We start from the raw sequence: 26,268 nt of genomic DNA, 5'->3' as shown, positions 1-26,268 counted from the left end.
ATAACGAGTGGTATTGTTCGACATGGCCTTCCGTAATCCAGCATGTTAATATTTACTCATTACCACTAAAGGTAAAGTACAGCTGATGCTGCTGGCTTTCAGTGATGATGGCACTAAAGGAGGATTACCAGATTGATTACACGCCACCCTGAAGAGGCTGTCAGTGTCTGCAAAAAATATAATCCACGCTGTATGTAACAGGTGTGGAGACATTTTCCTCGAAAACTAAAAATCAAAGAGTAGAGACGGATGGAAAGCCCAGCACAAGTTTCATATTGATCAGTCTAATGCATGTTGGCATATCTGAATGAGGTGGACTAATTTACAAATGGACAAAACATGTTTGGGATTATTGTATTCTGGCAGAAGTGTAAATTTGGAACCAATCATGCACCCGATGCCAATGAGCACTATATTAGGATATAATGGCACATTTTTAGTCGTGGAAGTGATGGTATGTCCTGATCGCCACATGATGGGTTCTCTTTGGGTTCTTGTGAGGAGACAGATGAATTGGAGCTACACTACAACCACAGAAAATCTGTGCTTAAATCTTTTTTCTTTTGGGGGGGGGGGTATCTAAAACCAAATGCAATTTCCCGGATTTGATGGTGTTTATGGTGCAAAGGGAGAGCCCATAAAATGTGGTTGAGTGATCCCTGGTTGAGTAGGAGGGGAAAAGGCACTGAACAGAAAAATATGTAAAATGACTATAGACTTGTTAATAAAAAATCTTTTTCAGTAATAACTGCACGTCTGTGTTTTAAGCAGGCTGTTGCTTGTTTTGGTTTCCATGGTAACAACAGGTAACAACAGGAGGCGTGTCTCAGACTGGGTGAAACCATCCTGCCAATATCCAATAGAATATATCCAATAGAATATATCAAATATCCATGTTTATTCAAATAAATGTTTCTAAAGTTTTTTTTGGAAAGCCAAAAGGCACTTACCCCTGGCGTGCCTTCACATTAACCCCACTTAAGAGTCTCTCTGTTAAATGATAGAAATAATCCATTAATCCCTTTATTTCCCGAGGGCATAACAACTTTGTCAATCTTACCTAAAACCTTTGTACTGGACTGTCGAGTTGGAGTGCAGTTTTGCTGTTATCTGTGAAAAGGTGATTTCTAACATCGTGATCATTTCTTTACCATGTGCAGTCATATGTAACTTCCACAAACGTCATGAAATTTCATTTGTGCTTTGAAACATAACCACGCAGCCGTCTTGAAGCTCTGGTGTGGCTCTTTCATGTGGAGTAATGAACACTGCAGAGACTTGTCCAGCGCTCATGTGGTAAAAGGCCTTTCTGCGCGTTGCTCATGCAGCGTGTATTTGAACAGTCTCCGTATGTCTTTGTTATGTTGTCTTTGGATGAAAGCAACCTGACTTGATTGGTTAACCCCCTCTCTCCCTCCCTCCTCTCCCCCAGTGCCGCCGCCACCACAAGGCTTCAGTATTGTGTAATTCTGTTACACAAGCGAGGGGATGTGATGCAGATCTTCTAAGTCTGTGAGCCAGTTCAATTTAAAAGGAAAGTGTTACACAATATCCATTTTCAGAGTCGTAGACGGAAGTGCTGGTGGGTTTATTATTCTGGAAACTATACGACCTGCATTTGGGTGGTCACTCAGCATCGTGACCTCAGACTGTTGGTTTATCAGTGCTGAAGGAGGAAAATGGTCTTGTTGTTTCTAATTGGTATCAGGCTTGACATAGGTCGGGTACTGGAGAACAGCCTTGGATAGTTTTAAACTCAAGTTATTCTTCAACTATTCTTCTGTCATTCATCCTGAAAATAACCCCGATTGTTTCTGAGTAGATTTGATGTTCGAAATTGAGCTTTATTGGAAAGTGTGACTTGGTCTAGTTCAAATTAACAACCCCCCAAACCCCGTGTCCTGCCTTGCTTAAATCTGGCCGAAGCTCCTGCAGGGTTTATAATGAGGCCCTGGTGCACAATGCTGCTGATGTATGAATCTGAGGTACGAAGCCAGTGTGCTGGTGTGGGAGCTCCTTGCCTGTCTTTGTGAGAACAGTTCAGGGTGCCAGTGGAGAGCATATATTTCCTCCATACGTCTTCAAAGGGTCTAATTACGTTTAGGTTAAAATTGAGGTGATGGTGAGGAAATGGATTATATCACTCAGACCAACAGGAATAGAAGCGTGAATGTGAGAGGTGCAGTTAAAAAATGTGATTTTCGAGCTTTCAGGTGATTTGAAGGAGGAAATGGCAGGAAAAGTAGAGGGTGTGTGCGTGTGCGTACAATGTCCTTGCATCTGGGCATATGTCTTGTATAACTTTATTCCGGTGAGCTGAAGAGTGGCATTATTAGCCAGATCTTATGTAAGGCAGCTTATGCAAGCAGCTATCTTCTCGCTGCCCCCCTCCTCCTTTATGATACACTTTTATTTCTTTTTCTCTCTCGTTCTGTCTCCTGAGGGGGCTTTCAAGAGGTAATTACATGGTGTCTCAGGGTACAAATGTGAAGTGTGGAAGTGTTCTGTAAGAAAGCACCTGTGCTATTTACCTAAATTACAGACTGCCATGCAAAGGACGTCATGGACCCTGTGTGTTCAGTGTCACTGAGGCAAAATGTTCAAAATGGATCTAAAGGGTTCCTCGTACAGTCGCTGTGTGGTCGTTCGAAGTATTCTCTACATAACCTCTTGCACTGTGCAACATGGATCTTTCGGTATGACTACTGATTTGACTGTGCAACCACTGAAAACAATGTTGACAACCGGTAAAACACGGACCAGTGTTATCCTGTACATTGTATTGTGCAATACCAAACAGCACAAACAATGTTCAAAGCAAAAAATAATCTATTACCAGGGAATATACAGCAATTGTTCAAAAATTATGAAGAGTCTTACAATCTAAGGAGGAAATGTAACTTTAAACAACCAAGATTTCGCACGACCAAAAAACGGTTTTGTCTATCAGTATGCAGGGTGAGACTACTGAACGGGTTTAGTATGGAGTTGAAGCAATGTCCAAATATGAGACAGTTTAAAATACTATATAAAAATATAATTTTCAAAAGGTACGAGGATGAAGAAGGTGTGGACAATCACTAGGCTATTTTTAGGGGCAAATGTCTGGTCATTTCTTTTGGTTATTTATATTGTTCGTTTCTTTCCTTGCACTGTGGGCTTGTGTGTGGGTATAGGTGTTTATGTCTGTCTGTAGGTATGTATGAATGGACGTGTATGTATATATATTCTATGTGCTGCACAGGGGGTGTGTGTGTGTGTGTGTGTGTGTGTGTGTGTGTGTGTGTGTGTGTGTGTGTGTGTGTGTGTGTGTGTGTGTGTGTGTGTGTGTGTGTGTGTGTGTGTGTGTGTGTGTGTGTGTGTGTGTGTGTGTGTGTGTGTGTGTGTGTGTGTGTGTGTGTGTGTGTGTGTGTGTGTGTGTGTGTGTGTGTGTGTGTGTGTGTGTGTGTGTGTGTGTGTGTGTGTGTGTGTGTGTGTGTGTGTGTGTGTGTGTGTGTGTGTGTGTGTGTGTGTGTGTGTGTGTGTGTGTGTGTGAGTGAAAGATGGAAGGAAGTAATTATATTATTTATTTGTGACAAGGGGTGAGAGTAAATAAGTTTTTACTTCTTCTCACTCCTTTTCGAATACTCTCTGACGATGTTTTTCTTGATTTATTTTATTTTATTACTGTTATTCATTTATTTATTATTTGAGAGGAAAACTTTGTTGTTGTTTTTCTTTTCTTTTTTCTTATTGTTTTCGTATTCGAAATAAACATTTCAATCAATCAATCAAACAATTGTCTACATACACATCCTGCGTCTTGACTGTATAAATAGTGGAAGCTGGCCTTGAATCAAGGAGATGTTATAGCATAATTCTACAGAGAAAGTCATCGAATGTGGACATGGTCCTTGGGACTCTGGTGTTGTTTTGATCGTCTCGTTGCTGTAGATGTGGTGAGAATTTTTCTTGTCTTGAAATTTTGGACACTGTCAGAAGATAATCAGAAGATGATCTCAGGCCATGCTTAAACCCCCTCCCACTGCAGGACATATGACCAGATTTGAATCTATGATCAAAGATGCGCCACAATTGCGCATCTTTTATCCAAGAAAGTCAAAATTGCATAGTGTATAGCTGCCTTAAAAGTTGCACTTAATCATTTACTAGACCAAATTTGGCAACAACATTAAAACAATATTCAGCAGATATAACAACTTCAAATTTTATCGTAATACATGTGACTTAACACATTTTTGTTAAAGTCGAACATTTCTCTCCGTCCCGTTGCTCACCTAGTGCCACTTGTTCATAAACTGACAAAGTGTTGATTGTTCATGTGAATCAAAACAATTTTGCTCCCAAAGAAGGAAAAACATGAGAATTGCAAATCCACATTTGATTTAAACAACCTCAGGAATTGCAGTATAATAGACAACAAAACTTGTGTTAAACATGAAAAATGAGGAAACATTTGAAAGAACAATAAACCATAAATGTTATGACTTGATTGCCCAGAAATTGTCACACAAACATCTTCACACAGCAGTTTTTGTCCAACACAGGATTAGTCATTCTGGAGGTGATCCCACACATACATGGTGATCTCATGTTCAAATGGCTTTTCACTGTTGTCCTACTTTTTTTTCCCTGATACTTGAGGAATTGAGGTTATTTCACCCCCTCCCCCCTTGGGCCTGTCGGCTGTGGGGGTGTTTTCAGGACATCAGACAGACTGAAAGGCTGCTCCCCTCCCCCTTTGTCTCAAAACGGCGCCCCTCTCCCACATGCCCTCCTGTTTTTATCCCCCCCCCAATCATTCATCTGTCCTTTTTTCAAATCCCCCCCACCCCCCTCTGGTTTTAATATTTGGCCCTCAGCAGTATCCCATTTCAAGATTCATAGAACTGAAATAGTTTCTCACTCCGCCAAACGTACAGCTGTATGACACAAAGCGATGCTGGCTGAATGAGACGTCCTGGGACACCCCCCCCCCCCCCCCACTCCGTGGCCTGCTGTGTGCAATTATGTAAGGTAAGATTGTGAGCGAGTCGAACACAAATGTTGTTTCTTTTTCATTTAAACATCCGACTCTTTGTGTGCGGGTGCTTTTAAGGAAGCAGTTTGAATTAGTTCAAAGTTGTTTTTGCTTTTGTGGTGAAGAACTGTTTTTTTAGCGCATTTGGTGCAGTGATCAGAAAAACACAACCAGCATATTTTGATTAAAATGTAAACTGTAGTCAGTCGTATAGAAGTACTTTATGTGATATCTTTGAGGATTAATCATATCCACACTGAAACTAGGCAGCTCCCACCGATTTTGTGTTTATATATTAGTCAATAAAGTACACCAAGTATAGGTGCTGTGAACTAAGGCCCTGTTTACACGAGAACGTTTCAAGTGAAAACTAAAGACATTCACTGCGTTTTGAAAACTTCTCCTGGGGTGGAACTCTTTGAAAACACTCTGAGGCCGTCTATGTGGAAACAGAGGATAGCTCGACGCAACTTTTCTGAAACGCTGCTACTGCGTATACGTACTACAGTCATAGAAAAGTGTTCTTCTGCACATGCACAAGTAGCTGCTCCAGCGTGGCATGACTCCCAGTGCATCTTCTCCTGCGACTTAGTGGTTCTATAGTTGAGAATCACCAGTAATAGCAATCCAACCTGCTCGTTTTCAGTGCGTTGGCCATTTCTGTGCAAACGGACATCGGTTTCAAAACGTTGCCATGTAAATGTGAAACATTTCTGAAATGAAAATGCAAAATGATACGCAATCACAGAGCGTTGTGTAAACGGGTCCTAAATGACCATCATGTGTGAGGGGTCAGCTTAAAAAAAGAAAAAGCTGTCACATTGATGCTGTCACATTGATGCTGTCACTTGTAGCGATTTGGTTTCAGGCTGAGGGGACAGCTCTTCTAAAAAGTTCTCAAAAGTTTATCAGCTGCTTTATTGTGTGTCGTTAATTTCTCAAACCAAGAATTGAGCTGCTTTAAGCCCTTGTGTGCAGGTAAGAAGTTGTTTATTGTTGAAGATGGATATTGTGGACAAGATCAGGTGTTTTGCCTCCTTGAGGCTATTGTTTTGGCGCCGTGTTGTTGGTGTCACTTTGATTATCAAGTTATTTTCAGCAGTCACACTACATGGTGCAGTACACACTACACGCCCTGTGTGTGTTTGAGCAGCCTTGGGCGCTCCAGTCGTCGCCCATAGGAGACAGGATTTACTCGCAGTTTCACTGATCAACAATATAAGTGACTGACATAAAATTAAAACCAATCAGCATCATTTGATTGAGACTTGAGGCGCTTTTTAAATCGCCCATGGCCAGACCTGCTGGGTGATTGGCTTAAAGTCAGTTCTGGTTTGTTCTTGCGTCTTTCTACAAGATGTTGAGATGTCGCCATGGAGACAACGAGCAGTGAGGCTCTGATTATCAACTCTGTCACATCTCTTCTAATTTACCTGTTTGAAAGGAGGAATTTGGCTGAAAAGCTGCAGGTCAGGTTCAACTTCCTCCATGATAATTATTTTTAAATGCGCGCACACAGAAATGTGTTAAAAATGTTTCAAATGTGTCCAGGTTTCTTAATGATTTATAGAAGCTTAGATATGCTTATATTTATTAATGACTGAAAATCTATTACAAATTTCTCCACATGCGAGATGAATAAAGGGATATCTTATCTTATCTATGCGCACAGTTTACTTTTTTGAGATGTGATTGTAAAATTTTTTGAAAGATGGAGTAATGTGTCGGTGAAAATATACCAGTGGTTGGCTTTAGTTTTCACAAAACTTTGGCGAACTGTCATTTTAAGTAAACCAGCCCCAGAACACCTCTCAATCTATAAAAGGCAAGATTGTTGTAATGTGCCCCACCTAAGAAATTTACCAGCAGCTGCCACTGCTAAACGCACTGCTTTGCTTTCATTTGTTGTTCATGCCAGTTTTCACCACAGATATATTAAAAGATGTGCTAACAGTGCCAATCAAAACTCTTTTAGGTTACTTTCTATTTAAACCTGTTTCCAGAGGTTTGCTCCACCACACAGATCCAGTCTTTTCTTTGGCTTCTTAAGACACACCGCATTACTAAGAAGCCAACGGTCATCCAGCAGAGGTCTAAATTGACTTAATTGTATGTTTCCTGACATATTAAACTGTCCTCAGACGGCTCTCTGACAGTGCGGAAAGAGCTGCTCGTGTAAAAGAAGGTGAAACACATTGGAGCACTCTCAGCAGATCTTTCTGTCAATTCGATGTCCCGAAAAAGAAAAATGGAAAAGAAAAATCCCCTCTGCTTTCAACCACCTTTTAATTCTGTGTGTCAAAGTTTGATGAAAACAGTTTTGTTAGCAAAAATCAGTCTTAATATTTGACACCATTACCTGACACCACAGTCTGGGCTTGCATGTTTTCACAGGTTTCCATTATACAGATCTCCCATAGTTGTTTGGTGCGATTTAAGCAAAGTCTGTCGTGTAGTTTTGTAACATGCAGAAGAAAAATTATTTCCCCCTCAAGCTTTAGATGCAGACCACGATTAGGCTTAATGTTTGTCTAAAGGATGAAGAAAATGAGAAATAAAAAGTCCCACAGTGATGCTGAAAGTTTTCCTAAATCTTTTCCATAATAAATCAAATCAGAGTCGAAACAAAGTTCACCTGATGTGGATACACCCTGTGGAGCCAATCGAATATCAGATCAGTGTAAAACTGACTGCAGAGCTGACATTTGTAGACAAGATTGTGATTTAGCTTCCACAAACACAGACACGGCAACACAAACACCTGCACAGAGCGGTATAATGCAATCCAGTGCAACAGCTCTGCATGTTTGAAGCTTCTTTTTTTTTTTTTTTCCCCCACAAACGTATCAGTCAATTGTTCTCGCCTCACTTAAATATGAAGCTGTAATTTTAGGGGAATGAGCTCTCCTCCTTCAGTTCAAGTCAGAGCACAGTTCTGTTATTCCAGTCAGTGTTATTCCAGGACTGCTCCATTTTATTGCCTTATATTTGTTCAGGTTTTTTGTCCTGAACACGTCCCGATAGTTTCCATGGGGTCAAGTCGGGTGAGGAGAAACTGAAGAAAGTGTCAAATCCACAAGCGGAACCAACTCAAGGTGGCAAACATATACTCTGTGTTATGCAATGGTTGTTTTACAGCCTGAAGGCCTGACAGGAGCAGGATAGTTTGGCCTACTTTCCTCCGGTATATGAAGTTACATAAAGCTCAATGGCAGTGAATCAAGTGGTTTTTGGATGGGTCTGACTTCCAAGTTATGTAGGGTAATAACAAGCTGTACTGTATGGTCTGTTGGAGTTTCATCTGACCTACTTTAGAGTATGTGTAAGTCAGGTCAGGTTACTTTTAGAGACTTTTCTTATGACTCCTGAAAGATTTCTGTTTATTTTTCAGTCTAGTTTTTTCGTTTTATTTGAATGTGTTCATGCACTCATGCTCACAGTTTTACAAAATGTTCAAATAACTTCATTTCTGTGTGGGTATAAAGTGTTATCCCTCGGAACCAGCAGCTACAAGTACAGCTCACTGTTGTAACAGCAGTGCTTTTGGAAGAGAGACCATGTCTGAGGCTGAACGGCTATCTTAAACAACAAATGAACAAACTGTTTTATTTTCCCAATGCACCAGTTATGGGGGACACAGAACGACCAAAGCTCTCTTAAGCCAACATTTCCAGCCACCGTGTAACATCACATCAGGATGTCTCTGTTCGGAGTACTATATGTGCCTGTTCCTGGCTTTATGTAGAGCACTTCCAACCAAACAGTGGTCTGTCTGTGGTTCTTAACAGTGTCATGGTTTCTGACTCTTCTCAGCTGTCTGAAGAGCCAATGGAATGATGCAGATCAGTGTTTCAGCTTGCAGGTTTTTCCTGCTGAAGTGTGGTGTCTCTTGTAGTTGTGAATGTGTGATCGATTCACATACTCGCTACCACTCACAGACGACCTGAGGAGCTTTTGATGTATAGTTTTTAAGGTCAATACAACCTGAAATGTATATGTTTGTAATAGTTCACCTTTTTTTTAATATTGGTTCAGCCCCAAGTCCACCTGAGACTAATCCTGCATTCACTCCTTCATTCAATCAGCATAATACTTTGAGGACATTTCTTTATATGTGGCTGTCGACTGTCATTTCATAATAGCCTTCATTGATTTTTTTTTTATAGTCAAAAGTCTGAAGTCCAAGTCACAGTAACCTTACCTCTGACCTATAAAAAAATACCTCGTAATATTTGATTATATAGATCAGCCGATCCACTGATTGGTTGAAGCAAATAACCACCAGGAAATACGTCTAGAGTTTTCTATTCAGCAGCTCTAAACCACTGAAAGCTGTAGGCATTATGTTTTCAGTCATATCTCTGAAGCACCTCCGAGAATGAACTGTGAAAGTTTGACTGCCAAAGTAAAAGCGCCGAGGTCACTGTGACCTCATTAACGTGATATCTCCTGAACACCGTCAAGGTATTTCTTCAAACTTGGCACTCGTGTTCACGGTCATTAAAGATGGAGGCGAGTATGACCTCCACCTTGTTGTGTCTGTCAGTCGCCTCTACTTATGGTAATCAGCAATTTCAGGATTTATGAAGGACTATCATAATTAGTATTGTCAAACCTGGAAACTTGAATTAAATCAAGAAAGTTGAATTTCGGCCAACAAATGCAGCAAATCTTAAAATGTTTTTAAAAGCAGATTGGAGGACAATGCGTCAGGCTGTAAATGTTTTGACAGATCTTTTAATGAACAGAACATGTTGACATGTGTTGCATTGTATGTGTGTCTGTAACTTCTGTTGGATTGTGCTGCTGCTGATCTGGACCAACGCGCTCTTATAAAATGTTCTAATCTCAATGAGGCTAAATTTATTTCAAATTAAAATAATAAATTAAATAGCTATAAAACACTTGCATGGGACTTTTTCTGGAGAAGGAAACAAATGATAAGGTCAAGTTAAACACAGCTGGTCTTTGGTGCTGATGTTGAAGAAGTAAGGATCACAGTGACATGGACAAGTTTTCGAAGCAAAACGAAAAGAGGAATTTCGAGGGAGTGTAGCCTTCAGATACGGTGTGTGCTTGTGAACTCGGTCTGATAAGTGATGCGAGGTGAAAACAATGGCTGCTGAAAAAGAGGAACCGAGGTGATGCAGGTGAGCCGTCACATCAGGATAGCTCTGGGACTTTCATTCTCTGAATTCTTTTCACGGCGCTTTTGAAAACAGACCAAACTGCAGCAGTTCAAGTTCATGGATTTACAACAGCTGTTGGTTTTAGTTATTTTGTCCTCAAAATATACACCTGACATTTTATGTCACGCTCTTTGAATAATGTCCTTTATTTTCTCCACCAGTGTTTCCTTTTTCAAAGCACTTTGTAAATATGATTTTTTGACGGTACTAATAATGTTATTATTATTCAATCTCAAGGTAGTTGCAAAGCTCTATGTATGCCAAAGTTAAACTCATTCATCCCTCCTGATGGGACTGTGTAGCTGTGTGGTGATCCTGCATGTTTATCACCATCACCAATGTATTTCTATTCCTATTGTTATCTTTTTTTTTTTACTCATTTACTCTTGTTTGTTGTTCTTTTGCACTGCAGTTTGCACTGATGGGAGGATCGCAATTTCACATGTGCTGCATGGCAACATGCAGCATATCTGACAAATAAAAAACTTTGACTTTGACTTGTAATGTTTTTGTCTCGAGATTAATTGGAATAATTCTTTTCAACTAGCAGACTTTCAAAATCCATTTGTTTTTCAAACATATTTGAACATTATCTATTTAAAAGCATTTTGTGTCCTCTCTATAACCCATAAAAGTAAAACCAAATCTGCTTTCGTAACCAAAAAGTATGTCCAGAAGTGCCCATTGAAGGTTTCTAATATGAGTCCCTAGTATCCTGAGCTTTGAGTGCAGTCTAGTGCTGTTGAAAGTAGTTGGTGTCGTATTGCCTCTTAAAACTCAGAGGTTGAGTTAAATGTTTGACTCCTTCAAAGCAACTGAAACCTCAGGTCACATTCTGTCCTCCACCGACTCCAAATAACCAGAAAATGAACTTGTGCTCCCGTTCATGGTGGGAAACGGTCACTTCTGTCTTGAGGAGGGTCAGTGCAGCAGCAGCAGTGATTGTCAGTGTGAGGACAGCAGGTCCTTCAGAATGTCCTTGAGCTGATTCAAGGAGGTTTTTCCATTCATTTCCTGGGACACGAGTGAATTAAAAAAAAAAAGGGGTGCAACCAGTGTCAAGATTGCTGTGATCACCATGTTGCTCAACTTGATGATCTGACCATACAGATTGTGCGGGGGGGGGGGGGGGGGGGACAATACTGAAAAACCCTTTTAATTCTTCATTTATTTTTAAGCACAGTAACTAGTCCAGTATGCTAAGCTTGGTTGGATTTATGAAGCCTGTTAACGACACTGTCAGACCCGTAAGTCAGTTTGGCCGGAGTTACCTGTTGTGTAATGGGCTGTGTACCGTTATGCAAGGTGAGCTGGCAGCCAGTCAAGAGTGCTGCGATACTTCTATGTCTGGACTCATCTGAGTGGGAGGCCACGTTTAACAAAAAAACATTTGTTTTCATTCATGATCAGAGACTTTTATTTATGGTGGTGAATGTTGATTTTAAAAATTTGTCTGCAATTTAGAGACTTTGATAAATGAACCGCTGAAACCGAAGCACTTTCCTTTTTTCTTTTTAACAAACAACTTCAGAAGTGTCAACATAATTTAAAACCCTGGGCTCCTTAGTTGAGCAACAATTAGTTATTAGTTTTAATCCTTGTAACAACCACTTACTGCCAAGAATATGTATACTCAACGAAGGAACATGACGACTGTCTCTTCCAGGAGACCTATTGGTCTTTAGCAAACTGCACCAGACCTGTAAAAAAAAAAAAAAAAAAAAAGCTTTTATTTACAAGAAATTCTGCCTTATATTTTAATATTTACTTAAAGTATACTTAAATTACATTACTGGCATTATTAAATCGAATATGTTATTACACTATTGGCAAGTTATTATGCTCTGGGCTTTATTAAATTGAAAAAGGCAATAATGTATATGTTATTGGGTGTTCCAATCCTTATTGCAATGTGTACATAGAGTAAGTTACCAGATACGAGAAAAAAAAAGCAATTAGTTTTAATAAATCGCCTCTAAAATGTTTTAGTTCTCAATAGTTGTCTTTCAACGTGTGGGAAGATTATCAGCTGCCTTTTCACAGCATAATGCTTTTTTTCTTCTTTTTTTTTTTGAGAATTATGTTAAAAAGAAATAAGAATGAACCCATATTGTTTGAGGAGCGTGCTTCATTTATTGCTTTTATTTTCATTTCAAATCTTTCCTATACTTTGACTGACACACCGTGTGTGGCTAAGGTTAGAGACGTGAGTGTGAGCAGTCTTTTCTCCAGCATTTTCACTTTTCATTCCCGAGTTATTTTTAACGGTGTGTGTGATTTGAATTTCATTATTAATTAAAAGAAAACCATGGTGGATTTTGTAGACTGTAGATTTTTCTTAACGAGTTGCTTTGCCCAGCCTTTGAGGCTTTTAGTTTCATACAGAAAAATAGTCGCAAAAGACACAAGTTGAAGTTACAGAATGAGCTTTAGTGCAAAGCAACGACCGGAAGAGTTCTGACATTTGCAGAATAGAAATGTATAATCCTATTGGACTATTTTATGTCATATATAATAAATCGTATATTACTATAATTGCATTAATGCCAATATATGTTGCATGTTTCCTGTTGCAGCATAATAAAAACCACATCTTCCATGTGGCTCCAGTTTATGATGGGTTTTTTCTGGCCCAGAAGGAGATACTCCATATGATTCAAGGGATATTTTCTTCCTGCTGAGAGTTTTAAAAGCATCCAAGGAACTCTTGAGAGCTCTTGCCCTCTCTTTGTCTTTCTCTCTGGCACACTTTGTCCTGTCATTTTGTGCTCTGCATTGCAGTCTTTCATCTGCAAGTCTTGCCTTTTTTTTTTAATTTTATTTTAAATCATACTGTCTCCAAATGAGGGGTTTAATAATAATAAATATTTAAATCCTGCAGGCAAACTTTCAGGCAAAGAAAATCCAACCTGTACCAACAGGAAAAATACAAATAGTCTCTAACAATATTTATCATTACGTTCATATTTCCACTGCTGGCGGCAACAGGGGGTCAGAATGTCCTCAGTGTGGAGCAGGAAACATCGGTATTATTGTTTTGAACCTAAAACGGGATTAGCAAGATTTAAAATAAACAATCTGTATAAATCCAAGTCGATATTAAATTGGGATTCATTACTTTTGGGAAAACTGGCTGACTGTCAGTAGCTCAATATGACAGAGAGCATTAATATACCACTAAGCCTACAAAGTCCCTTGAGAAAAAATGGCAGTTTTACCAAGCTTGAAACATTGGAAGTTGCAATAGAGTCATTTGGTTTGATTTTGTTGGTGTGTTTTCAAACTGTGGTGTATTCCTTTATATATTTATTCAAATATTTGACCCTTGAAAATGTAATTAGATCAAATTTTTCTGATTTGTTCTATCCCACAATACTAGTCTAGGGATGCACCGATACACATTTTCTCACTGTCGACCTGGTCCCGATACCTGAATTTGGATATCTGCTGATACCGTTATCATTATTGTTGATTTTATATGAGTCTGTAATAAACTCCCCTACAGGAAAATATAAAATGTAGGAATGTATGCATGTATTCTCCCAAAAGGCAACTTGAGGTTAGTGTAAGGTCAGAAAAGGACTATTTTTGTTCAATTTGGACCATGTGGGGGTCTGAGTGATGTCATCGTCTCATAATAAACTTGTTATAGCTTTAAAACCTCAGAATAACTTTATTAATCCCTGGGGAAATTCTTTAGCAATGCAACACAAACAAAGAAATGTTTCCAGCACTAACGCAGCACAAACGATTGGGACTATTTTCACGGCGCTTCATGGAGGTGTGAATCGCCGGCTGACCGTAGGAGCTGCTATTCATTGTTTTGATGCCGCTGTCAGCGTCGTTCTGCTCGGTGAGCTGGCGTTTTAAAACGGTGACGGCTCTCTGCAGAGAGGCCGCCTGGCTGTTCAACAGCTTTGCAAACATTGCACATTGCTGTGTTGCTTTGTGTTTTGAGCGTAAAATACGTCCAAACAGCGGACATGTTTCAATGAAAAGTTGGATAGCCGCAGTGCTGCTACGTCAGCCTGCTCGCTGGCTGCAAACTGTGGAATGGATTTCCTGACTCATTACTCCGTGTCTCATTGAGACCCGCCTCCCTTCAGGAAATCCATTCCACATTTTGCAGCCAGCGAGCTGAGCAGCTGGCAGGGAAACGCTTGTGGAATTTTTCAGCACACAGGAAAGCACAGACTTCATGGCTCGGAAATCTCCGCAGGTTGCATCGGAAATTTTCGATCCGTGAATTACGTTGATCAGAACCCGATGCTGGATCAGATCGGCCCCATCCCTATACTATTCCATACCTTGTTGATAGCTTGGACACAAATGCGCACATCAGCTTTGACAAAAGAGTATGTTTGTCTTTCTTTTGCAGACAGAAATACTGCAAATACCTCAGGATTGGAACTTTATTGTGTACTAATAGAAAGTTAGGAAACAATGACAACTTGATTTAATTTGGCATGCAAGCTGAAGAAGCCAATTGTTAATTATAGCACAAACAAAGAAATGTCACTACAATTGCAGCACACCTAAAAGTGTTATTGTAGGTGTTCTTAAAGGTACAGCATGAATGCTTGAAGTAATGCCACCGTTGTGCTCTGAGGGGCAACAGTGAGTCATTATCGCTGAATTTCAACAACGTAAGCTATTTTCATGTTATCCCTTCATTTCAGTGCCAGAATGTTTTAACGCTTCCGTTTTTGCACCAACAGCAGGAGGAGTGGTAAAGTGACTCATGACACCATCTTGTGGTGCAATGTTATATTGCACAGTTGACTTAGCAGCACCGAGTTGGTGAACTTTATTTTCTATGCATATTTGTGATGGCTTTTGTGGGTTGTTTCTAAATATTTGAGACTAAAAATGTTAAATATTTACCTTTAAGCTAAGAGAGCTGTGAGAGCAAAATCCCAAAGTCCAGTAATATAAAAATATGTTTTTAGTAGCTTCACACAGCGGAGAAATCAATTAACAATTAGCCAACAAACACAATATAACCTGGAGAATGTTTTTCTCATATCATCGGCTCTTTAATCCGTCATGTGGGAAAGCTCATAATTGATCACCATATTAAATCTTTTACTGCAACACCAATTATCTTTCACAAATTGTCTGAGGACAATTTTACATGTGGTTTCAGGTTATTTTGTGTTATCACAGTCTCTTGTGAAATCATGCCCCCCAGAAAAGTGCACGGATCATCCAGCTTCTGTGCGGATCGACAAATAGCCGTCATTTACCCACAACACCACAAATCATCCCGGTTCTCCTCGTTTCAGGAGCGTTTGCTGGGACCATGCTCAGGTAGCAGCAGCCATCAGGTCGGGATGTCTGATGATGAGGAGGACCAGATGAATGAGAGGAAGAGAGAGGTGGCGATCATCTTGAGCAGCGATGGCGACAATAATGGAGACGATGAAGATGAGACAAAACACAGTGAGTCAAAATGCTGGATTAACACCTCATCAGTCCCAACGTGAACAAAAGGTAGGGCCGAGTCAACATGTACACAGACTTTTTAAAACATTGTTAAATACTCCGAGGCCTTCTGTATAAATTTATATTGGGTGACTGAAAACAATTAGAATTATTTTTTTTCTCTAACCTGAACATTTCAGCAATATAATGTGTGCTGGTGTTGCTGTTTGAGCTGAAACTTTTCTGTTATTTGAGATATTTACATCAAGCAACATGGTGAACTTCTTCAAAACAAAGTTGGTTTTAACAATAACACAACTTATTCTTGAACAGATATACAACAGAAGTAAATAATGGTTGAATATGGTTAACAATGACAAATTAAGGATGGGAAGACGATGAAAAAAGAAAATACTCAAATTAATTGTACCCTGTTCAAAAAAGGAGTAGGAAGTTCATCCCTTTTCGCTCCTGACTATTGTAATATAGAGACTTATCTTACTGTGTCGACATCAATATCCACTTCTCAATTCTTCACTCCATTGTGAAATGGTGGCATCATAAACCTGTGCTGTTATTATTAGTATGTAATACTCCCATGAAACGCTATATTTAAGCTGTTTTCACACCGACATGGGCCCTGCCAGGGAATGTGAAGATTGTGTTAAATGAGTCCCTTTACTTGTGAATGTGAGAAATTTTGCCACGTCTGTTTTTCAGTAGACCTTGTTATGTTCATTCCACTTGCATGCAAATCCCAGTTTTTGCTGCAACAACTTGTTAAATACGACTTCAGGGTTTTCTTGACATTAACATCAGATCAATAACTGCTTGAAAAACATCACTGACCTTCTACATGGATTCACATAAGATGTGTAAATAAATAAAATATTACCTATCCAAGATCCTATGATATAACATGGGTCAATATTTTACAAAGTTATTAAGACTTAATGAGGCTATTTAACATTATTAAGTATGTCTCCATTCTCATGTAATGTGAGCATGAAGAGCGATCTTAATGAATATGAAAGACATGACATGCAAGTGAAAAAACTTAAGTGAGATCCCTGACTTGTGAGAAGTTTGATTTCGGAGCACAAATTAATAAATAAATGAAAAGTGTTCTTGAGGAAAGTTTCCATCAAATTGACAGAACTAATGAGCAGAGGACTCGCAGATCATCGCTGGAGTTTATTCTGAAAACACTACAGGAAAATAACACCTTTCTTTTGCAGCAGTGATTTCACAACAATCAAAACTGCTCAGTGGTTCTTTTAAAAGTTCACCCACATTCTTATTATATGAAAGGTTTGTTTGCTTATAATGACAGTGACTGTTCTCTTTTGTAAACAAACCGCGAGTTTGAGATTTCTTACCCCTTTTGAAAATTAAAGTTTGTTACTGTAACAACTCTCTTGGAGGAAAAGAAATCTATTTATTTGAGAGTATTTCTGCAACGTATCCAGTTGCTCCTACTTACAGGGTTTGCCACAAATGACCTTGCAGCATTATATCACCAGGATATGTTTGAACTATTCTGGATGGATCCCCAGTCAATCACAGGGTGAACATAAGAGAAATGGTCTCATACACGCACTCACATTCACATCTATGCTCAATGTAAGGTGACCAATTCACCCTTTCTGCAATGAAGGGATTAGAGATATCATTAAATTGTTTAGTTTTTTTCTGAAGACTGATTGCAAATATTCCAAAATTGAAAAGGTACATCCCACCCAAATTGACGTTGGGGAGAATTAAAGTTCTCCATTTCCAAATCCCTCAATGAATGCCCTATAAAGGGTTAATAACATGGCTTTGGGCTGTGTGAGCAAACCCAAGTATCTGGAGAACACGCAAACTCCCTCTTTGCCTGGTCTCCATCCAGGTGTCTAAAGGCCAATGGATTCATACTCCATAAGAACAAGAAGAAAGCTGGGCACTCTGGGGTCCTGCTGAACAAAATGACGTCATTTTCTTCAGCCAGCTCCCTCTGGCCGAAGGAATTTGGTTCTGCTGTGCCAACCGTCCAGGCCGAAGTATGTCGGTGACGCACTGCCGATACTTCTACACTGCTGTGTGCTGCGCATGCATGTTCCAGCTCGCTAATGACTATCAGTCATATTTTAATCATATTTAGCGTGTATCATCGCTACTGTATGAGCCCCGCGGCTCGTTACCCTGCGACTTTACATGATGCACCTGAACACAGCACTAAAAGCTGTCAGCTCCCGCAGTTCAAACCGGACCAACATGGCGGCTCAGACACAAACTTTTATTACTGAAACTCTTCAGCGAAATGTATTTCTTCAAGGAGTATCAACTCTCCTGTCGAAAAAGGTTTTTTTTCAGCCGCTGGCTGACGTCACAGCCCAACTTTTCTTCTTGTTGTCATGGGTTTTTATGGGAGTATGCAGGGGCCTTCAGTATGAGGTGATTAATAAGTTTAATCATAAGATGATTTAAAATGAAATACAAGACCTTTTTAATGCCTAATTTTAAAATTGACTATTAGTGTTGAATTTGTCATTGAATTTACGCAACAACCAAATGCATATTTTTATCCAACCAATATGTTTACTTTCTTTGTCTTATGGTAATAGTAAGACTTTCATGTTGAGGCCTTTAACTGACAATATCAAGATTTTAGAAATAGAATGTCGTGAATATGAATGAATTAACTTTTGATTGATAGTGGTTGTTTGATGCTCACCTCTCGATTCAGCATTTGATGTTGATTTCTTCCATTATTTTCAGTGCTAAGCTACAATCCTAACCAGTTGTCTGCAGTTGTGGCTCATCTGCATTTTCCATCCAAATGTTCAGTCATTGTGTTTTCTGCTTCATGGAATTTTTCCAGGCGGAATTGTTTTCATATAGGAGTGGCTTCAAGAGTGTAAAACAATGTGTCTTTGTTAAAAACGGGTGTTGTCACCTTGGTTCTGTTAACGGCAGGTAATGAAATATTGTGGAGAGGCTGCCTCCATGAAACACTCATTCAGACTGTGAATGAAAACTGCTTCTAAAACTCCCCGGATGCATTGGCCTGATTCGGAGGCTAACCCAGTCTCATTTTGAATGGTCACTTCCTCAACTTTTCATTAGGTTACGATAGTGACACTCCCATGATGGCACAAATCAGTTGTTCTGTCGCTCCCTTACTGCAGCGGTGCTGTTTGTCAGCTCTTGTAATTAATCTATAGCTCATTAGAATCTGCCTTGTGACATCAAGGATTCGAGAGCGTCGAGAAGCAGAACATGCTGGAAGTTTCCGGTCTGGCGAGATCTTGTCGTCACTGTGAGTAAGCGTTGGATAACCCTTTGATATGACAGATTGTGTGTTTGGGCCGAGGCAGCCGAGCCTCGAGAATCTGTGAAGGACTCTTAACACACTGTACATGTTGTTCTAATTACGGCAAGAGTACTCTGATGCAGTATAGCTGTAATGGTAGTTATATAGGTACCTCAGTCCTCAAAGTGTGTGTGTGTGTGTGGGTGGGTGGGTGGGTGGGTGGGTGTGTGGGTGTGTGTGTGTGTGTGTGTGTGTGTGTGTGTGTGTGTGTGTGTGTGTGTGTGTGTGTGTGTGTGTGTGTGTGTGTGTGTGTGTGTGTGTGTGTGTGTGTGTGTGTGTGTGTGTGTGTGTGTGTGTGTGTGTGTGTGTGTGTGTGTGTGTGTGTGTGTGTGTGTGTGTGTGTGTGTGTGTGTGTGTGTGTGTGTGTGTGTGTGTGTGTGTGTGTGTGTGTGTGTGCCATTAATCATCCACTATAAAGGGATTATTTGTTGTTTCTAGCCTCTTGCTCTTACTGCTCACGCTTATAAAACATTTGTACCACAACAGTTGTGCAGCTGTCCTGAAACAGCAGCACTGGTTGGGCCTGGCAGTGACATACGTTAGAAAGCAGACAAACCTTGGTGGGAGGAAAACAGGTATGGTGCTGCACATGGAGAGGTCAAGTTTAAGTGTCATCTGTGAAATACCTTGTATTAATCAAAAACTGATCTCAGACAATAAATGCATCGCTGAAACTTTATTCAATATAACCAATTTGACTCTTTTTCTAACCATTTGACCCTCAAACTGATGTCATCAATAATAATGAATGCTGAATATTCAGTGTCCTGCATGCATTTAGGCAGCATTGATGATGCCAATTCAATGTCAGAGGTATGTAGAAACAAATTTAAATTCAATTCAGTTTCATTTACAAAGCACTAATTACAGCAGCACTTTTACATCTTAACATCTCCCATAATGAGGAGAAATACCCAACAATTCCACACGAGCACTAAGAGGCGCCACTGGGAAGGAGAAACTTAATTTCACCCATAGAAAGCAGGTTCAGAGGTGTTGACTTTCTGCTTGGGCCAGGAAAGGACAGAGACGAAGAGCAAGAAACAAATAAGTTACCTTCAGTCGGCGAGCTAATCCACCTGCTGCAGACTTATGGAAGCAGGAGGTTCAGATCAGAAACGTCCAGTTCTACAGTGAGAGATCGTGCAGGAAGGTACAGAGAGTACTGAAGCAGCGAGAATTCAGGGAAGACATGTGACGTTAGTGACATGCAATGGTGACACCACTAAAGAAGGTCTCCCAGCTAACTTCGGCCACCTTATACAACCTTTACAAGTGAAAACGGCAAACTTTCATTGTGTTTTGTGTATCCGTTTACTAGACAACATTGCTCGAGTCACTCCAAACAGAAGCTTTTGAATACACCTCCTGACGTGCAACTTTTTGAAAATGTTCCATCTCTGTGTGAACAGATGAAATTGAACATTTCTGAAGCACTGGTACTGCACATCCTCTCTATACTCTATACTCTATCTCTATACAACAGATACTGAGTGAACCTACATGACAAAGAAAGACATTTCAAAGGAGCTTAAATGCTGACTTTATACTGTTAGTTATGATGTAGTTATGATCGTAATTTTAAGCTGATGGTGATCAACATAGCTGAGTCTTGTAAGAGCTGTCAACTTCTAAAATATATAGTGTCACGGAGTGCAACGTAAGAAGATGGAGAGTCCTAAAAGAGAGTCTGAAAAACACAAACAGTCAAAGGAGATCGTACTTAAAAAATGGCCCTGAAGCATTAAGACAAAATGAACATAACCAGAGCTGTTATTCAGCTGAAGGCACAGAAAGTCTCCAAAGAGCTCAACATCTCTGAATCTGAGTTTAAATTCATGTGGTCCATACTACACTGAAAAGCTGCCGTCTTTACTAATGTCATCAGTCTGAGGAAAACAACACCCTGAATCAGAGAGGAAATGCTGATCAAACGTGGTATTTTTTGACATGCCAACATCAATTACTGTAAACCAAAAAGGGAACAGGTCAGTGATGGTGAGGTCCAGTGGGAATGAAACGACAGGACTTGACTTTCTCTGTATGTTGTGCTGAAGCACAAAACTGCTCCCAATACAGCCGGGAGATGTTCTGACTTGTTAAAATGTTTATTTGTTCACACATGTTAAATGTATATATATATTTTTTCATATATATTTGCTCTGCAAACTTTTTTTCTCTCTATATAATCCTTGTAAAAGAGGGGGTGTCTTAAAGTTGGGTTGTCTTATATTCAGATCAATAGGTACATAAACACTGTACCCTCCCACATGTATCGATGTCAGTGTTTCTGACAAGTCCGTGCAGAGATCATTATCAGCTTACAGTGAAACTTTTGTGAAATTAAAAAGCTAAACCGATGGCACTTTCACTTGATTGTTTTCATGTAAACGGGTCCTAAACCTAAAGCAGCTCAAGGGGCCATCCACACGAGAGTGCCGTTTCATGTAAACGCACCATTTTTGGCCCATCATCCACATGGGGTGGCGTTTAAGAACCCCAAAAAGTTATTTTCTTCTTTTTTTTTTTATACGGGTCCCAGAGTGGGACAATTCTAAAACGCCAACTCGGCATTTCTATGTCTTGTTTTTTGTGTATTTGGTAAGTCACAGCGCCCCTAAAGGCCTGGCATACGTACTACATGCCCTGAGGCATCGTGTTGAGCTGTGTTCATGGTGACATGTTGATGTTTTTTTTTTTTTAATTTTTAGAAGGTCGGGGAGAAAAAAGATAATTTTGGCTCGTGTGGACAGGGTCTAAGTGGAAAACTGGTCCATGTTGGCCTGAGCCAGTCCTAACTATAAGGTTCTTCAAATAATTTTTAAAATGGCTTCACATATTATTTTTTACATGAGGTTTCTTAAGGTTTCAAAGTCTGTTTGATGACTTCTAAGGTCCATTTGCTACGACTCTTTTCTCTTACGTTCTCTCTCCGTCTCTGCTCCAACAAGATTGCACCGATTGGCTGGTTTAAAGACCGTATGAAGAGCTTCACGACGGCTCTTTTCTTAAATTCAGGTTAATTGGAGTCAGAGAACCGAGAAGACATGCAGTATAGCAAACCTCCAGGATCATGATTAGCTGGATCTCCCCACACTGTAATGATAACCTGGTTCAGGTTTCTTGAGATAGCATGGCTGTTGGCCTGATTAACAGGTTCAGGTGTCGCTTTGTTTCTCCAGACTTGGGTGGTCTTGGCGGGTGGTGAATGGATCGAAATGCCTGATGGTGGAAAAGCACACATTTACATGTTTGTCTTCCTCGCTTTGCAAGTCTATTTTGCTCATGTGACATCAACACCCCCCCCGCCGGCTCCTGCGTCTGTCCCATGGTTTCCATAACAACCGTCACCAGGATGCCGTCCCCCTTGGTGGCGACACTTTCCTCCTCCAGGTTCAACATCTCCTCCTCTTTTTTCCCTCTCCTTTGTTGTCTTGTTTTTTTTCTTTATCTCTCCATCCCTATCACTACCTTTGTATATATGTGCATATTGCATTTCTGACCATCTTTTCCTTGTTGAAAAAAATCTCTTCTTTTTTTTTTAACACAGGGATCTTCAAGACTGACACAAGACATTTTTAGTTTTGTCAAGCGTAAAAAACTCCATTACTTTAAAAGTGCAAATTAGACTGATGTTATACTGATTGCTGTTAAAGCAATTGTTGCATATTGTTTACTTTATTTTTTCATAGTTATTTCCTTTTTGAACCGTATCCATATTTTATGGAGATTCTCTAATATATAATGTCTGGCTTTTTTTATATGAAAAAGGTCAGACTAGTTTCTAATTTAAACAATTTGGTTTTTCTCTGCAAAAGTTTGGCGTTGTCATGGTGACTACTGTCACTATATCCAGAACCTGTGTACATATAGACACACTGCAGCTATTCATAGAAAAATTTTTTTAATAAGCTTGCAGCCTGGAAAATAGTATACATTTAACTACATGGAAAAATATACACATACAAATATAAACTATGTGCAAATTAGAGTTGTCTGATCAGAGTTTAAATGTATCCGCTTAGAACCACGTGTGTCCATCAGACCTTTGGATGTGTCTGTCTGCATTATAGCTCCATGTGGAGAATTATTTAAAGGTCTGATTGTCAGATGTTACACAGGTAATTAAACAGCTGAACACTGTTGTGAGATCAGTCAGGAGCAGAATGAGGCCACGTTTACACGTAACTGGGTTTTTACAAAAACGGATTTGTCGTCCTCTTTGCTTACAAAGAAATCTTCATTGACATGGACCTACATATATACACATCCCTCAGAGCTACTATGAGCATACCAAACCTGTAGGGGGCAGTGTAGCGTGAAACATGAAGCCATGATAGCCAATAAGAATCCTGGGAAAAACACAACGTCAATAATTATGACAAGAATCTCGTGGCCAGAGTTTTCAGGAGTCATTGTTTGTGGTGACTCGTAGCTGCATTTATGTGGAAATGCAAGGCTGTTTTTTAAATACCTGGATCTGGATCTGGATCTGGATCTGGAGCCCCATCAAACGGTCAGGGGAAATAAAATTTTTTGTCAAAGCCATTAATATCTTCATGCATACCAGGGCCACTGAAATAATAAGACATAAGAGGAAGGCAGCGTAAAACATTTCAGTATGATAACAAAACACACACAACAGTAACTAAAGATAAAAATGTGAAGAACCGTTATAACTTTCCAAAAATCAATGGCAGATATTCCTATTTGGGATTTTCCAATATATATGAAATGTACCCAAGGATTTCTTTCTAAACTTTGAGCTGCAGATTTGAATTTCAATCTGTGGCATTCATACTGTGATTGAAAAAAGCTGTTATTAATGATCACACTTGTTGTATTAATGAGAGATGTGGTTCATTTTTGTTTAATCATTTAAATCAGTGGAGGGAATCCCGGTCCTCGAGGTCCGCAGTCCTGCATGTTTTCAATGTTCCTCTGCTCCAACACACCTGAATTTTATAAATGAATCATGATGAAGCTCTGCAGAAAGCCGGAGGAATGCAGCCCTCTAGAACCAGGATTCCCCACCCCTGATATAATTTATGTTCAAGTGTCTGTTATAATTTGCTGTTTTGTGCAGTGTGGTTGTTCGAGTTGGTCTTACTGTTGCTACTTGCTCAACATTTTCTCACATAGTACACACTTAAAAAAAAACTAAAAACCTTGAGAAGCACTGAGTGAAACAGATTTCCATAGTTTAAATTTCTTAGATTTTTCAATGCATTTGGGGGCGGTGATGCACGTGCCATTTTCTGAGAGCCACCTCACCACGTATACATTGTTGGCACCAGTATATATACTTGTAAGAGTTCCTAATTCTATTTAAAAATGAGGCTATGAAGGTGCCTCACATACATGTGCCTTGTAAACAGATTTGTGTGTGTGTGTGTGTGTGTGTGTGTGTGTGTGTGTGTGTGTGTGTGTGTGTGTGTGTGTGTGTGTGTGTGTGTGTGTGTGTGTGTGTGTGTGTGTGTGTGTGTGTGTGTGTGTGTGTGTGTGTGTGTGTGTGTGTGTGTGTGTGTGTGTGTGTGTGTGTGTGTGTGTGTGTGTGTGTGTGTGTGTGTGTGTGTGTGTGTGTGTGTGTGTCATTGGCTCTGTGCAGTTCAGAGGAGGCTGTCAGGCAGCTTAGTCATATCTTTCATAAGACTCGAACACACACACACACACTGCCTCCAGGGAGCAAGCAGAGTAATAGTCTGTTAATTAGCCTGTTGCTCCCCTGCCTGTACGTAGGCGTCGGTGAGCAGAACACACTGTCGCTCATGCAAACTGTAGAAAAACAAGAAAATGTTGTTCCTCCCACAAATGCTGCGAAACACCTGGTGGGTTATACAGAGACAAAATGCATCGCAGTCCAGTTTTGTTTTTGTTAAAAGCGGACAAGTGAATCACCAGTTAGTTCTTTTAGAAAGAGCGAGTCTCGATGTATTTAACGGGCGGTAAGATCAAACAGAGTATGAACAAAGTCGATCTTTACATTCCAGGGTCGCAGCTTTTCATTAAACCTCAAAAACTGACTGCGAGCCAGAAACCCGCAGAGAATTATTGCACTATAACACTGCTGCTCCACAACACAGTTTTACCCTCATCTGGATCATTCGTTGTGATGTTGTGTGTTTTAGCCTAACGAGATAATGATGTAGCGCATTTAGACCCGTTTCCCCTCCAACAGGAGGTGGCTCGTTCATAAAGAAACCTCCATTGTTCTTACTTTTTAAAGATATTTGTTTGTCAAATCTCCATCTTAGTCCGATACGACTGACTGCTTGTTTATCTACACTTAAGAAAGGAAATCATGAAAGTAGCACTTCGGTTGAGCCAAATGATTTTATGTAGCTAGAATCATATTGCAGTAAGAATGAGCAATGCATTATCTTAAAGCAATTTCACTCTCACATGATTTCATTTAAACAGTAAAACATATAAACCTGTTTTTAGAAGTATCTTCTAATATTTCAGCCTATAAGAGTCACAAAATAAAAAATATAGTATCTCAAATTTGTAGAATATTTATATCATTAGATGATTTTCCTTTCATCATATAACTTCAATATGCAGAATGCGTTTGTTACAAATCTTCCCCGCCTGGAGTCTGGGACGCTCTTGGGGTTGCATGCGGGGAGCGTGCCATGAGCAATAAGACTGTGATTCGTACAGGCCCGTAGAAGGGTCCTGCTCTTGGACGTCGGTGAGAGCGTGCGTTTCTGCTTTACTGTAATGTTCTTCGCCAAGCACAAATTGTAGAGTTTTCACTTTCACTTCACAGAGAGAACATCTTTGCTTCGAATCCAGACTTGAGGGCATTTCCGAGCACATATGCCTGGACCGTCTGATCAAACCAAGCACAAACATTTGTCTTCTTGCAGTAAATTTCAAAGCTTATGCGTGAGAAGGACACATTCTGAACACTGCTTTAACTTGTTTGTACATACAGGAAGCTATTGTAAGCGCCACCAACAAGGATGCTCTTATCCCTGGACTTGCATAACCAGGACTGAAATGTGATTCTTTTCAGTTACGTGACAAGTTTCACCATACCCTTAGGATGCCTTTCTTGGGGCTTGAGCTAAAAAAAAAAAAAAAAGAAGTCTTAAAATGAAACTACGATGGTCCATAGAGCCACAGAGGTGGATGAGTTGCTGTTTCCAACAGTCTTAAGTTCCTCCAGGTTTAAAAGCTCAATGGTGTTCCTGAACACATCCTGTGAGGACTGCGTGTACGATCCTGAGGCTGCTGTTCTACCAGCCTGCTATATTTGCTATCCTGTCTCAATA

This window comes from Lipophrys pholis, assembly GCF_963383615.2.
Source record: "Lipophrys pholis genome assembly, chromosome: 8".
Classification (NCBI taxonomy): Eukaryota; Metazoa; Chordata; class Actinopteri; order Blenniiformes; family Blenniidae; genus Lipophrys; species Lipophrys pholis.
Note: the sequence above shows the minus strand (reverse complement) of the source record.